The sequence below is a fragment of the Neovison vison genome, chromosome 1, assembly GCF_020171115.1.
Source record: "Neovison vison isolate M4711 chromosome 1, ASM_NN_V1, whole genome shotgun sequence".
Classification (NCBI taxonomy): Eukaryota; Metazoa; Chordata; class Mammalia; order Carnivora; family Mustelidae; genus Neogale; species Neogale vison.
In genome coordinates this window covers 250,838,537-250,856,672 of record NC_058091.1, presented here as the reverse complement: position 1 = coordinate 250,856,672, position 18,136 = coordinate 250,838,537, and the positions used below count along the sequence as shown (strand labels likewise).

At 41.3% G+C, this 18,136-nt stretch overlaps 1 protein-coding gene across 2 annotated transcripts in view; it reads left to right on the top strand.

The window, feature by feature from the left end:
- The first annotated feature begins 4,495 nt into the window (after positions 1 to 4,495).
- The window catches only part of MEGF10 (multiple EGF like domains 10), a 343,784-nt gene continuing 330,143 nt past the window's right edge, over positions 4,496 to 18,136 (top strand). For both annotated transcript variants that reach the window (XM_044228414.1, XM_044228404.1), the window contains exon 1: positions 4,496 to 4,950. The gene's annotated coding sequence lies outside the window, so the exon portion shown is untranslated. The remainder of the gene's footprint in view (positions 4,951 to 18,136) is intronic.

Below are 18,136 nucleotides of genomic sequence, written 5' to 3'. Positions count from 1 at the left end.
TTTAAGTGACAGTGTAGGTGCCCCCTGTGAGTGTTACTGCCACAGGTCCAACCACGTAAAAATGTGGTCACAGAAATGCATGAGAAAGGGAAGCCTCCATTCTATAAAAACATGGGATTTCCTCAGATGTGCCCTGGAAGAAAAACTACACTGAACTTCTTAAAAATGTCACTGTGAGTACAAGTCTGTTGAAAGACTAGCATGGTCTTGGGAAAATTGCCTGATAGATAAAACTACACACATTGGTCCAAGGGTCACTAGAAGAGATTTAAAAATACTCTTAAAACTTTGTAACAGAATAAATAACAGTGAGGAATTTGGAAAGGGAGGGTCATATATTCAAGGGAGGAAAAATAGACTCCCAACCCTTAGAACAGTAGAGTGTTCTAAGAAATAGGACAAAGAATATGGGCTCTAGAAACACGAAAGACTGAAAGTTGGATTTTCTTTCCATTCCTTCCTACGTTTGAGACTGTGGATGAGGTGCTGAGCTTCTCTGAGCCAAATGGAGTGGGGATGAAGAGTGTTGAGTTTTCCTCATTGGTTTTCTATGAATCTCACCTGAGAAGCTTTCTGTAATTCTTAGCACAGGGTTGGGCTCATAGTGGGCCATCTGCCAATGACAGTTCCTAATGTTTACTGAATACTCACCGTGTGTCCTTCACTGTTCCATGTCTTTTCATCAAATTGCTCACTTGATGCTAACAATCACCCTCTTATGTTGCTACTGTCTCTTCTTCCTCAGAGTTGCTATCTTCTTGGAAGGACCTTTCTGGGATTCAGATCGTGCAGTGGACTTAAAAGTCAGAAGTCTCCTTTAGTAATTTTTTTTTTTAAACTAGCATTGCCTGTTTTCCTGTGGAAAGGACTATTCCAATCTTTCGTGGCACCAGGAAATCAGGCTGCATTGAGCACTTGGTAACACGTACACTACAATAAAGGGAACAAGGGATTCAGAATTGGGGACAAAAAGAGCCACAGGAAACAAGTAGTGCTTCAAAATCCCAAATCGCTTTCCAGGTCTCAGACCATAATCTCCTCAATTGTGGCTTCTAAACAGTGTGCTCATCATCTGGATTTGAGGTTTAATGGAAGTTAGTTCCCTTGAGGCAGTAGTATGGAAACAGTAACTGGCTAAAGAAGGGAAAAATGGATTATCCCTTAGAAATGAATTGTATCATTAGTTATTATGAATACCCCAAATTATGACAGATTCATGTGTAAGTATGCCAGGGAAAAGTAGCCGTGAGCTATAATACACACAATCATTTATTACCCAAGAGAATTTAGGTGCTAATGTGGATGGTTTTGCATCTGTGAGATTCTGAAACCCACAAAGGACTCCAAGATATAAAGCCAAATAAAACATAATACAGAGGGAAATGATTTTGATTATGTAACATTTATATATAGCAGGTCATTTTACATTTTCAAATTGCTTTTCAGTCATTGGTTTATTCTTCCCAGCACACCTGGGGAGTACATCCATGCTGTTATCCTCTGTTCACAGCTGAGGCAACTGAGACTGAAGGAGGCAAAGTGTTTTGTCCAAGAACGCAACAGGGGCAGGGTGAGAAATCGTGCATTTATTCAATCATGAGTCTATTCAACATCTACCCTTGGCAAGGCACCGTAGTGTGGAGTGCACAGCGGTGGGAACTATATTCGTGGTTTCTGCCTTGTAGGGAGTCTGCTGGGGCACTAAGTGTTTTGTGGATTATGTCTCTAGACAGTAAGGACCAGGGTTTAGAGGAGGAGAAGGTGAGTCCCTCAAGATTCCTGGAAACTAGGATTTGTGGTCCTTGAGAGATGGGTAGAGTTTTGGCAGATGGAGGCTAAGGGTGATCGGAATGCCAGAGACCGAGACAGGAATGAGCAAATTCAAGGCGTACCGAAGAATGTTTGATTACAGCAGGACAGTTGTCAGCAAAGGGCTGGTGCGGAGAAAGCAGCAGAATTTTTTAGCACACTGAAGACCCAGCTAAATATATAGATTTTAGCCTGTGGGCAATGGTAGCTCAACTCCTCTCTGACTTCTTCCAATCCCTCATTATTCTAACATGTACTGAGTGCTAATATACGCTTAGTCTCCAGATGTTTTCTCATACCTTGGCTTTTCTAACCTTTGCAGCATTCCAACGAGATACATATTATTATTCCTCCTCAAGTGGATGTGAAAACTAATGCATTTAGAAATTCAGAATTGCCCACCGTCATGGAATTAATAACTGACAGATGGGGAATTTGAAAACAGCACCTTTGACTTTTTTATAGGTACTTATGGAAAGAAGGGGTGTGGATTCTGGATACTGTACTCATGATGCCCATCTAACACTGTTGCCTTCACCCTAGCTCGGTGTCTTTCTAGAAATGAAAAGTGAATAGGAGAAAAAGAAAATTTTCTTAACATGTAAGTTGTTTGATTTCTAAAGTCAGCTGTGGGTCAAAAAGAAAGATACAGCTGCATGCAAGATACAATGCATATGTCTGCATTTTGATAACTTTAGTCTTGGGTCTGTAATATATTCGGATCTCAGCTTAGTTTTTCCACTAAGCCAGAATCTCTCTCTGGAGTTGGTCAACGTGGTTTCTAATCCTTTCCCCTTAGCATGCACCCCAACCTGTTTATCATAGTGCCCTGTGAGGTCTCCATCTCAGCTTGAATTTTGCCCATCAAGAAATAGCTTTTCCTCTCCAGATGCAGGCTACTAATTAGCATTTTTACTGTTTAATCACCAGGACTAAAATACAAGTGAGAGAAGTATTATTGTTAATCCAAAAATACTTAGAAAGGAAAAAGATTGCTTATTTAAATCTTCCTATAAAGAAAGAGATGCTCTCAGGAGGTAGGTGTGTACTTAGGTGACATAAAAAGTAAAACTGAAAATTTTTAACATTTGTTAATAGGCTGCTTCTCATTGATACGGTTTCGTAGAGAGTTTCTTTGGGAAATTCCTGTCCATGATCAGTCAGAGAAATCTTCCTCTAGAGCAAAATATCTGCTACAAATGAGAGGCCAGTGTTGACGCTCTACATGAAGACAAATGGGAAATCACTGAAACGGGGCATTTCAAATTCCTAAATTCAGTGTAGAGCATTCTCCTTGTCTCTCAACCCTCTAGTGCCTTGTTTGGCTCTGCCCAGATTATATTTTATGACCTAAGTGATAGAGATTCACAAGTAAATAGTTGAGTGTTTCTTCATGTTTCTTGTTTGTTTGTTTGTTTGTTAAAGAAGTTGAAAGTGAACTTGTAAGGATCATTAAATTTTATATAGGATCTTAAGGAGCCCATGTGAAAGACATGGAAAACAAGCACTGGATCAGAAAATTGTATCTGATTTCTCCTCTGTCTTAAAATGCAGTAAGTTTTTCCTGTGCTTTCAAAGAGAGCAGGAGTCTGGGACAAGGTGGTCTGAGTTTCAGTGACAAAAGTGAGAAAACTAATCCATGTTATCTTGGCTTCTAGATCTGCAAAGCAGGGATGCTTACCTTGAGAGACAGAGAAAACAAACCTTGGAAAGACTCAGAGGAAATCATACAACTCATTGTAACCATTTGCATCTCTTTACAGAGAAAAAAATCACAATACATACTTCTGGGGATTTTCCATATTGATGGAAGAAAGTGTTCAAGATACCAAAGTGAATCCCACTGAAGGCATGTATTAGCATTAATTTCTCCTAACTATTAAAATGAAGCCTGTGTGGTTCTTTCTCCCCTTAAGATGGTCAACAAAACTGCTGAAACTCTGAAAGAGGATTGATGTAGAAACATGCTAGAATTAACCTTATTTTAAAAACAGTAACTATGGGGCGCCTGGGTGGCTCAGTGGGTTAAAGCCTCTGCCTTCGGCTCAGGTCATGATCCCAGGGTCCTGGGATCGAGCCCCACATCGGGCTCTGCTCAGCAGGGAGCCTGCTTTCTCCTCTCTCTCTCTCTCTGCCTACTGGTGATCTTTGTCTGTCAAATAAATAAATAAAATCTTAAAACAACAACAACAACAACAAAAAATACCCAGTAACTATGCATAATAGATGACTTTTCCAACCATTAAGACTCTGTGCACTGAGGCTCTTTTCACAGAACTTCTGAATTCTGTACAAGGTTTGATAGGATATTGCAGGTAGCAAAATACTGTGTGAGAAGTTAGTAACATTTCTTCTCAGTGCCTGCTGAAGGCCAATCTAGGATTCCTCAGAAAACCAGCATGTCAGCTGACTACCCTGGGAGTCTTTATGGGGAGGTTGTTGGTATTGTCCTGTCTGAAGGACCCAAAGTCGTTGAGTGAGAGCATCTCAAGGAACTTTTTGTAGCCTCCACAGTAACCACTACAATTTAGTATTCACAGATATAAATACTCAATAAAGATTTATTTAATGGAATTTAATTGTTAGCAGGTCCTGAGCTTGACTAAAGCAGACAACTGCTCTTAGGAATACAACCAAACCCTCAGGAGCTTAAAGAGAAGAGAGCATAGTCAAGGTCAAGTGTCCCCAGAAAGTTCATGCTTGTTTAGTTCATAGCTCAGATCATCTGTGGTGGACATGAGGGCACTAATTCCCATTCAGAGGCACAGATACCACTTATTTGTAAATGAATTGGAATATATAATGGGACCTGGCCCTTGGAAGTTTTGTGGCCCTTTCAAAGCCAAATGGAAAGAGGAAAAACTGTATCTGTTTTCTGATTCCCTTTTCCAAGAAGCTGAAAATACATTGCAAATGAGCCCTTAGTTGTGTGTCACTATTCTTACAAAACCTATCTTTGGTTCCGAGGTTGGGAACTTGTTCTCCCTAGCTGTGTCACTCACCTCCAACTGGGCTAGGTCTCGAAGTCTCATTTTGACCATATATTCTTTCAGCCAGGTGGGAGAGATGAGAAGAGGCTAAATATAGCCATGTAAAAAACAACCAGCCAACTAGAAAGCACCTTCAGGCTTAACATCAACAGTGAGTACATAGCATTAGCTTCAAGTCGTGTGTGAACAAGCACAAATATTTTCTAAGAATATTTTTCAGAAGAGGATATTTTTTAGATATACTCTCTAAATTGGATTATAAATGATAAATGGGAAGGTTAACTAACTTTATTTCAGGGCTGTTTTATGTATGTGCTGCCATGATTAGCTCTGTCTTTCTTTGTGACTATAGATTATGTCAGTTTATTAGTCTTGCTGGAAAGAGAGCATTGCCATACTATGGTGTTGGGAAAGGATCGTTGAGATGATGATGAAGGTTGTAGGAAAGGCTCAAGTTTGTTTTGATATTTGTTTCATTTTAAAAGGCTGTGACTAGGACTTCATACCTGTCTAATAAGCATGCATGTACCATTTTTATGTTTGCTGAATGCCTTAAAGTCCTCCATTAGTCTCCACCATACCCCTTGAGGGTGGGTTGGTATTATCACCAACAGTTTACATTTGAGGAGATTTAAAACACAAAGGGATTATGTGATTTGTACAAGGTCACCCAGCATGCAAGCCTAGCTAATAAAAGATGACTGCAAAGCTCTTTCCAAATAAAATTGCCTTATAAACATTAGGTGGTATTAATGGGCATGATCCCAGGATGAGTAAAATACTCTCTAGGAGTAAAGTGCTCATACACACTCTATATGATTAATTCTTTTTAACCTCAGGGCAACTTTTGATGTAGGAATTCTTGAACCTGGCTATGCGTCCGAAATGTCTTAATAGTTTTGAGAACATATGAGCACCTGGGCCCCTACCCAAGCTGTAGAACCATAATCTGGGAGGTGGGACCCAGATAATTTGTATCTTATAAAAGCTCCACAGGGGATTATGATGCTCAGCCAGGGTGGAGAACCACTATCCTAGACTATAATAATCTCAGACAAGCCAAGAGCAACAAGATACATGGAGTCAGTTTAGGAGAAAACGCTAGTGTCTTCCCAGGCTTCTGTCTACCTAGTTCAAAACTATTGTTAGCAAAGGAACTGCTCAACTGAGTTGAGTTTGAAAGACTCAACTGTATCCATGTATGGAATTTCAGGAAATAGGGCCAAGATTAAAGTTTATTTAAGAACCACCCATGTTTGTTATAATATACCAGGTAAATCTTTGTTTCTTTTCTTGGGTTATTACTGATTCCAGTCTAATATTTTTATTTCGAGTACCTTGAACAACCAACAGTAAAAGCTTTAATATTTGCCCATTCACCCATCCTTCAGACATTTATTGAATACTTGCCATGTGGAAATTACAGAGTGAACTAATGTTCTTTGTCCATCCGAGTTTATCAATAAGTGATAAAAATAGACTCAGGCCAAATAAACAAAAACCCTATAATAGTAAACCATACATATTGAATGATAAAGCGTATATGGGGCATTATTCATAATAGCTAAAGAGTTGAAAAAACCCAAATGTCGTTAATTGAAAAATGAATAAATAAAAGCTGGTATATCCAAATATCATACTATTATTTAATAATAAAATGAAATGAAGTACTGATACATGGTAAAACATGGATGAGCCCTGAAAAAGGTGAAATGAAAAAAACCAGTCCCAAAGAACCACATTTTGTGTGATTCCAGTTATATGAAATGTCCTGAATAGGCAAATCTATAGAGACAGAAAGTAGATTAAGATTGCCTAGGGCTGGGGGAGGGTGAGATGGGGAGGGACTCTTAATGGGTGCTGGGTTTCTTTTTGGGATGATTAAAAATGTTCTAAAATTGTGGGACACCTAGGTGGCTTAGAAAAGCATCTGTCTTCTGCTCAAGTCATGATCCCAGGGCCCTGGCATTGGACCCCATGTCGGGCTCTCTGCTCAGGGGAGAGCTTGCTTCTCTTTCTCCCTCTGCCTCCCTGCCCCCCATTCGTGCGATGTCTCTTTCTCTTGCATGCGCGCTCTCTCTAAAAAAAGAAAAAAATTGAAAGGTTCTAAAATTGTAATGGATACATAGCTCCATTAAGGGGGGGGTGGGAGGTTGGGGTACCAGGTGGTGGGTATTATAGAAGGCACTGATTGCATGGAGCACTGGGTGTGGTGAAAAAATAATGAATACTGTTATGCTGAAAATAAATTTAATTAAACCATTAAATTGTACACTTTATTATTTTTTAAGATTTTTATTTATTTATTTGACAGAGATCATAAGTAGGCAGAGTGGCAAGCAGAGAGAGAGAGGAGGAAGCAGGCTCCCTGCTGAGCAGAGAGCTTGAAGCAGGGCTCCATCCCAGGACCCTGGGATCATGGCCTGAGTGGAAGGCAGAGGCTTTAACCCACTGAGCCACCCAGGCGCCCCTAAATTGTACACTGGATGGGTGGATTGTGCGGTATGTGAATTATATCACAGTAAAGCATAAATATATACATATACATATATCTAGCACTGGACAAACTTGGAGGAGAGAGTGATTGATTAATTTGAGTTAGAAGAAAGGGTGGAGAGTTTTCTGGAGGAAATGTCAGTTGAGACAAAAAAGGTGATTTTGTGAAGAGGGAAGGCTTAGAGATATAATCAAAGTGATGATGCTTTCATGCAGGGGCAGTTTATCTGGAATTGAAGGGATTTAGGACGTATGCATGGTACCAGTACATGGAAACTAGAGGCAGGTCTTTTACTACCATGCTGAATTCTGTAGTTTGGTCCTCATTTTGTAGAGAGCCATGATGGGTTGGTAAGTGGTCTCAACAGGCCTGTGATTTGGAAAGATGGGAGATGGGGTTGGGAGGCCAGTGAGTAGGGGAGACCATTGAGGAGGCTGGGCTTGTGCAACACATAGGCAAAAAATGATGAAGCCTTCAGGTGTGTCAAGAGTATTGAACACTGAAACAAGGAGACTGATTAGAGGAAATGCTTAAGAAGTTGAATCTTAAAACTTGGTGGCTCTGGGGAATAGGTAAGATATATACAGCACAGTATTTTAGAACATACAAGGGTCTGGGTGTTTTTTCCTTAAGTATTTAGAATCAATGCAAAAACTATGGTTGAAATAACACTACCCACACAGATTATTCTCTAACAACTTTCCAACAAGAGTTCGATTACAGAGACTCTTATTTCTTAACAAAGGAATGTATATTGTGAGTAAAAGGATGGATTGAAGAGAGAAATGCTACCCGCCCATTTTTTAAGCATAAGACCCTCCCTTGTTGGAGAAGAAGCACTCATTTATGGCTTACTCTGAATGACTAAGTATTTATCTCTTGCTCAGAGAGCTTCCCTAGAAACACTTCCTTTGGTGTGAGCAGCTTGGATTTACTGCCAGGGCAACACCTCTCATCCAACACCCACGCTGCCTCTTGACTTGGTCCTCATCGGCAGGTGTTCATAAGCTGCATTTTGTTTTGCTTCTAATAAGAGCACAGTCTCAGAAAAGCATTGGCTGCAAGTATTACACATTATAACTTTCACTTACAAGTGTTCTTATAGGAGAGATCAGAAAAATGTGGGAGTCTTCAGGATCAGGAAGACAAAGACTGCCTTTTCCCTTAATTAGGACAGGCCACACCTGTGTTTTCCATATGAAGGAGGGCAGGGAGATCCTGGGCAAGGTCAAATAGAAACAGTCTCTTCCACTGCATGGCCCTGCATTCCCTGGGAATCTTCGTGGGCTCTGGAAGGCATTGGCAATGACACTGCCTGCTGCTAGCAGAGTTTGGGAATAGCATCCCTGACAAGTGCCGTACATGAGTTTAACCAAGCAGGAAACACCATTTAGAACACCACTTGCTGAGATGTGGCTCTTATCTGTGTCTGTCAGTGAACAATGACTACAACAAGCCCTGTTCAATCACAGTTGTTAGCAGAGCTAATTACAGCAGTCTCGGGTGGGAGGAATCCCAGCAGACACCTCTAAGGGACTTCATCACAGGTTCAAACATTGGCTTTGCAGGTAAGCAATGGAAACAGGCCCCTTGGGGGGCCTTTAAACAACAGTTCTCCACATGGATCCATCTTCACTCTGCTGATGGCGAGAGATCATTTTCAAAAGAGAACCACCACCAGAGAGCGAAGGAGGAAAGGGATGTTTAAAGCCAGTAGGGTAAATGTTCTGGATGAAATGAGAGCAGAACTAGGTATTATTCCTTGGGCTGTCTTTGACTCACTCATGACCTGATGGAGGTTGCTTCCCCTTTCTGGGCCTCACTGTTCTCATCTCAAAAATAAGGATAATAATACTGGCTCTATTTATATCACAGATTGCTGAAAGAATAAAATATATAGTTTAAAAAATAGAAGTTGGGGGAAAAATAGAAAATGTCACATAACTTTAGGTAGTGTCCCTTATTCCCCTTCTCCTGTTCTACATTTTACTGACAAGTGATGAAAGGGAGTAAGGAAAAAGGTCTGTGCTGTTGTAGAATATGAAACTTTACTTTCTGATGCCTTTGAGTGATAGTATGGTTTGCTCAGTTTCAGATTTGCCTCCCCATCCCGAGTTTATTCTGGGGTAAACTCCTCTCCAGTGTGAGGGGTTGGAGAAGACCTAGGGATCTGAAGAGACCAACACCCTAAACCCATCTAGTTATCATCTAAATGTCACCTGCTGCAACCCATCTTAAAGTCTCTCCTCTTCCTGGGATACCAGATTTGGGAGTATGTGAACCCTGAATGGGTCCCACAGTCAAGTTGGGACTTGAGGGAACACCTCCAGGACAGAACCGAAAATAATTTGTAGAGTGTGCTGAACATGTCTTAATCTGGGTCTCTAACTACATTCTTGCCTTGTTCCTACTAAAAATCTCAGCACACTTCTAATCAAGCAAGGCACATCTACATATCCGACGGTGCTTTCAGTGATAGAAAAGGATCATATTATGGATTTGGCAGAGAAGAAAAGGGAGATTTATTTCCACTGGTTGAAGATGTATCTTTTCCAGATATGCAAAACCAGTCAGAGCATTAAAAAATACCAATGAAATGTGATCATGTTTTGTGAGCAGAAGAAACCATTCTCGACTTCAAAACAATAAGGAAGATTATAAGGATCCCAAATCCATGGTTTAAAAAAAATGACAATAGGGTGCCAGTGGGACTACCAAACTCTTACTTGCCCCCTTAGGGTGTGGTGACATCTGCATTTCAGTGAACCCCTTGCTTTCACTTTTTCAAGTTCCCCCTTACTCGTTGCTCCTTCCAATCATTTATCTTTTTTTCCCAATGTTCAGCATAACTAAAAAGTCTAAGTAGGGAATTGCACATAATTGTAGACTGCACCATTGGCAAAATGATGCTTCTTTCTCAGTATTTGTAATTATCTGTTCCACTCTTGCTTACTCCTGGAAAATTTATGTAGAATGACAGCAGTGTCCTTTACTTCTCTTGAAGGCATTCTTTGGTCTCACTTTGTGTAGAGGTTATAAAACATAACCAAGAAATGCAATATCGTGTTTTTTATGTAAGTTACACATAAACAAATAGAAATTACCACTTTAAATCAACCAAGCAAAAGGTGGGGAGAATAACTAATTATGTTTTATCTATTGCACTTAATTGGTTAGGTGAAGAGATGGGGGAAAAAAACCAACTTTGATAACTTAAAGACTGTGATCACCCTGGACATGTTGGCCTGCCCCTGCCAGCTGGGAGGTTGTTTTATGCTGTTAGGTGAGAACTCCATGGTTTTCTTTGTGCTCTCAACCTTTTCTTTATTACTGGCTTAGAGAAATGTGACATTGCTAAAAACTCCAACTTGAAAATGCTTCACAGAGCAGGATCCTTGCCAAATTCAAGAATCTTGCTAGTTTGCAAGATGGGAGCTGTCATGCAGAACAAAAGTCTGATACTAGAAGTCAGCAATCACAATGGAAATAAATCCCACAATCTGGTTTCTAAATGTCTTCATCTCCTCCAACCTTAAAAGAATGATGCTGGCCTTACTTTGAGGCTGACTTTACAAAGAGAACATAGAGGGAGATAAAGTTAAATCCTGGAACTTAGCTCCTCTGGCAGTTCCTTCCCAAATTTTAACGCCTCTTTTTTACTAGGTCATGAATAGATGCCCATTTTTACTTTTCAACATTACATTCCTAACAAAGAATATATGACAGTGCCTCCTTTGCCTGGTCAAGGAACAAGGGAGTTTCTCAGCTGATAGTTTAACTTAGTCCCGTGATACACTTGTACATTTTAACCCAGTTTTAAAGGAAATGATTTCTATGGTTCATTTCTCTCTTTCCTTCCTTAGTGGGCAGAACATGGGTTGACCTTGTCAAGAGGACCTGGGATCATTGATGGGGTCTTCTCTGCAATGCAGTGCTGCAGTAAAGCCCATCAGGGTTTCTCAGGGGAGTTGGGTTGCATTGTTGAATTGTGAGTATCACAGTGCAGCCATAGGGTGAACTTGTCTTTAACTTGAATCCTCCCTATTTCTTGGTGTTTCTAAATTATTAAGACATGTTTCTATTAATCTCAGGCCTACCTTGTTTCTAAGGGTGAAAGCTTTCCATCAGGAGTAGTTCAAATATAACATTTGGGCATGAGGGAAAGATGGCTTTGACACTGTATGGGTTTGTGGCTGGATTCTTCTTGTGTATAATCTATTGGCTGGCACTGCTTCTATGAGCTTTTCTTCTACATCTTTTATATGATTTTAATGTTTTCCCCTTCTGAAGCTTTATGTCCTTCTAGCCTTTATAATTCCAAAGTACTTTGGCTTTGGTACTCATCCTTTTTGAACCTGAAAGGGGAGGTAAAATGCTGAACATCAGTCCCTAAATGAAAGACTGGCCAGATGAGACCATTCTTTGTTGGCCATGCCTCAGTGTTGGTCATGGATTTCTGTGTTAGTAGAGAGATGTAAGATCTGTGCCAGATGCAGGATTTTGGGTCATAGTGCAAAGTATTCTGGTCTCTGTGATGAACAAAGGCCCTGGGTCTGGTACCTCCATCTGTGGATGAGGATTGGTTGCCAGGGTTTACTCTCCAGTGTCAGAGTCTGTCTGGAAACCCCTGAATTCTGCTGCCTGAATGCTTAGCTCTTCTAAGACAGGCTGATGGTTATGGTACTTCCTAATGTGGCATGTCATTTTTGGGTATTGAGCTAATGGTTAATCAAGTCTTTAGCTCTTCTCTCTGATACTTTTTGTTTTCTTAGTTGTCGAAAACTTCCTGAAAGATAGATACTCTGCAATCTTTTCTGAACCTTCCACTCATCATCATACTGTAGTTTTCTTTCAGGCTGTATCTTCTTCCTTTCCCCCACCAAAATTGTTCTCAATATAGTCGAGTTACCATTTGTACTAGTTTCTTGTTGCTGCTATAACAAATGACAACAGACTTGGTGGTATAAAACAACACAAGTATATTCTTTTATAGTTCTATGGGCCAGAAGTCCTAAATCACTTTCACTAGGCTTAAGTCAAGATGTAGGCAGGGTACCTTCCTTCTGATGGCTCTAGGGGAGAATCTGTTTCTTTGCCTTTTCTAGCTTCTGGAGGCCACTTTGCATTCCCTTTCTTGTATCACTCCAGCCTCTCGCTTCCTTTGTCCTATCACTTACTTTCTCTTGGGTAGTCCCTCTGTCTCCCTCTTATATGGACACTTGTGGTTACATTTAGGACCCACCTGGATAATCCAGGATAATTTCACTGTCTTGAGATCCTTAACTTTTTTTTTTTTTTAAGATTTTATTTATTTAACAGAGAACACAAGTAGTAGAGAGGCAGGCAGAGAGAGAGAGAGAGAGAGAGAGAGAGAGAGAGAAGCAGGCTCTGCACTGAGCAGAGAGCCCGATGCGGGGCTCGATCCCAGAGTCCTGGGATCATGACCTGGGCCGAAGGCAGAGGCTTTAACCCGTGAGCCACCCAGGCGCCCCATTGAGATCCTTAACTTAATGGCATCTGCAAAGTCCCTTTGTATATAACATTCACAGGTTCTTGGGATTAGGACCTATATAATTTTCAAATTCAGTGTCATCTTTTAATTCCTCATCCTAGCTCTTTTAATATTAAATACTTTTAGCTATTCTGAGAAAAACTTTGCTGACTTTCAGGATATGACTATTTTCCATTGATGTAATAACTTTATTGTTTATCTCTCCCTCTGGAATGCAAGCTTATGAGTAGGAACCTTGACTATCTATCTGCTGCTCTATCTTCCCTGCTCAGAATGATGCCTGGTGCTATCATATAATCAAAGGCAGCAAAGAATACAAATTGCATGACCTTTCCCCACTCCTTATTCCATCACCTCTTATTCTTGTTTTCCTTTACTGGCTTTTCCTCTGTCCAGGTGGTCAAGTTTGGTATTTCCCAGGGCTTAGTCCTAGTCCACTTCTTTCTGCCAGTGCCAGGTGGAGGCAGTTTCAGCCATACTCTGGGGACCTCTCCAATCAGCATCTCCAGCCCAGACCTCTGATTTGAACTTGCAAATTTAATCTTTACGTGGATATCCCACAAGCATGGCAAATTCACCATGTCCCATCTTCCCCATCCACCCAGACAACCAAAAACTAACCTCCCCTTCCTTTCATATTCTCTGTGTTAGGGAAGAGTAAGTACCAGGATTTACCCAGTAGGCACAGCAAGAAGACTGGCAGTCATCCCAGACTCCATGCTTTCTTCTACTCATTCTCCCCCCACCTCTACTGCCCTCCAGTCAGTCATGAAGTTTTGTCAACCTGTCTCCCAAACATGTCCTGCTATCTCTTTCTGTCTAATGTCCATTGCCCTGGTTCACATCCTCATCACTTGCCTAAGTAGGCTATAAATCAACTTACTAAACCATTGCTCTTGATTTCTTTTGAATATGATGGAGCGACATGCTCTTAAACTTTCTATATGTATACCTGAGCTACTGACCATTGCCAGCCATGTCTTTAGTCTCTGCTGAGTGGGCAGTGGCTGATTTGCATACCATCTGGTCTTGGCTCCCAGAGCTGACTGGGTCTGGGATGGGCGCCTGACCCAAGGCTGGCCTCTGCTATTGTTCTGATCAGCTACCATGACTTGGGGGGCTGGCTATAAAATAGAAGCTGAGTAAAATCCCTCTTTTGGGATTTCAGAACAGCAAGGCTGGGAGATTCAGATCACTGTATTGCTGAACAGAAGGATCAGCAGAAATGATGGGCATGAGCAATTGCAGTTATGAGAAGGCAGATATTGTAAGTAAGTAGGGGAACTGCTGAGTCAGGATAGAAGAGGGAAAGAAAGAGGCCGAGGCACTGCATAAAGGGTTCCGGCTCTTTTTCTGTGGCTTCCCGAGGCCTGCCTCGGGATTCCCATTGTCACGTTTCCATGAGCTGCTGCATTATTATAAACAAAAAAACCAGCCCTAGTCTGAGTGAGCCCTTGCTTCCTGCAATAAACTGGCCAAAGTGATATGTTTTCCAGTAAGCCCTTTTAATGTTATATGAGACATCTGGAAGAAAGCGGCACTGTAACCAAGAGCAGCAATGTGCAGTCCCAAACTCAGTGTTTATTCCACTCCATTTTAAAGCATTAGCTTAGGGAAAGAAGAGAAGTTTATGTTACTATTTCCTTTGAGAGTGGGAGAATATTATGATGAGCTTCTGGTGTCAAAATTAGTCTTTATGTAAAAATGAATTGATGCCTGAAAACATAATTTCAGAAAGGAAGAGTGTGAAAATGGTTATAATAAATGACTGAATATTGTCTGATACTTATCAATAGTGGGAAAATGAAAGCACATGTTTCCAGATATCTGCCTTTCTATTTTCAGCTGTTGAAACAGAGGGATTGCGAAGTCTCCAGGATTCTTAGTCACATGACTATATTCCTTTCTTAAATGTGAATTAATAAGTAGATTGATTGAAGATTTATAGGTAAAAAACAACATTTGGCACATATGTGAATGGCACATATTCAGTACTCTGAATATGAAGTACAATCAGCATATTTATGTCTCCTGCTCTCCTTGTAAGATATGTTCAATGGGGAATTTCTTATTCTGTTCAGGATAAAAATGAAAAACAAGAGTAGGTGTCAGGATTCTTTTGAGTATTCTCAGGCCACAGAAAGGCCCATGGTCACTTCACACTGGGTTTTGTGTGTCTGTTCCTATGTCAGAATTAAAATTTGGAACTTGCTTTAAAGTTGTCTTACCTGGAGTGCAGTGTGAAGCCATGCGCTGTGGGATGCTATGAAAGGAGAAGGCCTTTCTCTCTTTGTTCCTGGAAGCTCTGGTTCTTCTAGGGATAGGATGGGAGAAGGCAAAAAAAAGTGGTCAGGGGCAGGAGTGTTGTCAGCGAGTCCTAAAGTTGTAAAATGACCTTTAAAGCAGATGTTTGACGAGGCTTTCTTGGTTTCTTGGGAGGTGTCTCGCCTGCAGTTCCCTTGGTTTAGGCAGATGTGCTCTCCATTTGAGCAGCTGCTTACTTCCTCAGCCCCTAGGAGCCCAGGATTCTACCTCTGTTTCTGTCGTGAGGCTCCTCCAGCCAATCCTCTCACGTTGGCCCACATCTGATCTTGGAAGAAATATCCATGCATGTTCTTCTGGACCACTGTAGAGAAATAGCAGGTGTTCTTCACTCTGCAGCAGGAGTGGCTTGCTAGCTCAACTCTCATGTGACTTGCCAGCAAGGAGTTAGACCACTGCGTTCTCCCTCCCTTGGGACACATATCAGGCTTTCTGATGAGCCTCATTTATGTCCTTTTCTCTTGACATTAGGTGATCCCAGTCTTTTACTTTGGTGACGAGTGAGAATACATGTTTATTTTTAAAAAATCCTTCAAGTATCCTGTCTCCTCAGTCTCCAAGTCTTTTTTTTTTTTTAATTTTATTTATTTATTTGACAGACAGAGATCACAAGTAGGCAGAGAGGCAGGCAGAGAGAGAGGAGGAAGCAGGCTCCCTGCTGAGCAGAGAGCCCAATATGGGGCTCGACCCCAGGACTCTGAGATCATGACCTGAGCCGAAGGCAGAGGCTTAACCCACTGAGCCACCCAGGTGCCCTAGTCTCCAAGTCTTTATGTGACCTAGTAACTCCTTTAACTGGGTCCAGCCAACACTTTAATCCCCTATAAGGATCAATGGGTTTTTATTGACTTGTTTGAAATTCTAATGTCAGAAGTTTGTTGTTTGGATGAAGTCTCTGCCATTCCTATATACCTATAACCATGTGCTTATACTCAGGCAGGAAGTGCTCCAAAAGAACAAACTTCCAGGCTCTCAGGCCAGGCCATGGGTTGTCTCTCAGCTCAGCATACTCTGAAACTCTTGGCACTTTTCCAACTCATGGCCCAGGAGAAGGGTCAGCAACCCTATGACTTGGGGTACATAGCTCTCAGGGTGCCTGGATTCAGGAGGAACACAGGATGCCCCGCCACACAAGTGGGCCATCTTCTCTATGGCCCCCTCTCCCTAGTTGTCTTGAAGATATAAATGTCCTGCAGGGCTAGTGGAGAGTGCTGCTGGGCTTAGCATGCTTGAGGACTATAAGGACCAAGGAAGGCAGTGTAGAGAGGACAGATAAATTTGAAGAAACAGGAGCCAGAGGGCTTGCTCTGGATGAGGGCAGGAAGTAAAGGAGGGAATGGTTACAAGGATGGGGGGGGGGTTGTCACATTACCTGAGGTCCTTCACAGTGTGAATCCCAATTTACTTGGTTGTGTCTCCTTTACTTGCTTCCCCTTCAGTCCAGCCACATAGAACTGTCTGCTGTTTTCTAAGTATGCCAAGCCCTGCATACTCTTATTTTCCACATGCTGTTCCTTTACAATGGAACCTCCTCTTCCTCCTCAGTCTTACTCTATTGCTTCTATTAAATCATCAAAACCTAGTTTAAGTTTCATTTTCTGTGAAGACTTCTTGCTACTTTCCTCATCTGGCCGCTGTGCCATTTCATACATGTCTCATTTCCAGCCATCACTGTGTGACATTGTAGTGCTTTATTAACTTGCCTCTCCTTGCTCCCCAAAAGATAGTGATGTTCTAAGACATGGATTCATTCATTCTTTTAAAATTATTATTATTTTTTATTAACACAGAATGTATTTGTTTCAGGGATATAGGTCTGTGATTCATCAGTCTTACACAATCCACAGCACTCCCCATAGCACATACCCTCCCCAAAGTCCATCACCCAGCCGCCCTATCCCTCCCACTGGACTCATTCATTCTTGTATTCCCAGCACCTGCCACTGTTTCAATGTCATAGGGACTTCTATGAGACCACTATTGCTGTGCAACAGTCTACCACAAATTTAGCAGCTTGAAACAACACAAATTTATTATTACAGTTCCTCCAGATCAGAAATCTAGGCATGGTTTGGCTGGATGCTCTGATCAGTGTTTCAGTGAGCTGAAATCAAGGTGTTATTCCAGGCTCTGGTTCCATACCAGGCTTAGGATCCTCTTCTAGGCTCAAAGACTTTACAGAATTTGTTTCTCGAAGGTATAGGACTGATGTCCCCATTTTCCTGCCACCTACTGCCCAATGACGACTACTCTCAGCTTATAGCAGCCACTCAGTTTCTTGCCATGGGGCCCCAGTAGGAAGTTTACCACACTGTTTGCTTCCTTCTAGGCTGGCTGGAACACATCTCTGATTTCTTCTGTACCCAGCCAGAGAGAACTTTCTGCTTTTAGAGAGCTCACCTGACTAGATCAGGCTCCACTAGTATAATCTGGCTTTTGCCATTTGATGTATCCTAACCATAGCAGTGATATTTCATTATATTCAGTGAGTTCCACCCACACTCAAAGGAGTTAGACAAGGGTGAGGGTTCATTAGGGTTGGCTTAGAATATTGCCTGCCGCAGGGCTGAATGAATAATGTCAAATAAGATGTGTTCCAGAAACTTATAAATTATAAACACTGCTATTCAGTTTTAAGATTTTTTTTCCTCTTGTCACTTTGGGATGCTTTTTAAGTTGGTCCCAAATTTGTGTTGAGTCCAGCATAGTTGAAGATGTTGCATGTGAGATAATACAGTAATATCCCTACCATGAGCACAGGTAGTACTGGAAATTCAGGGTAGAGGGCAAGACGTGATCTGACAACTGATTGACTGGCTGTATTATCTTAGGCAAAGTCCCTGAAACTCTCTGAATGTCATATTTCTCATCCTGTATAACATGAGCGGGTAGGACTCCACAATGTATAAAGTTGGCCAGCTCTAATATTCTATATTTTCTAAGGCTAAAACATACTGCTCAAATTAAAATCTAGCCAAGTGACTCACAATATCCAAATTCATTACA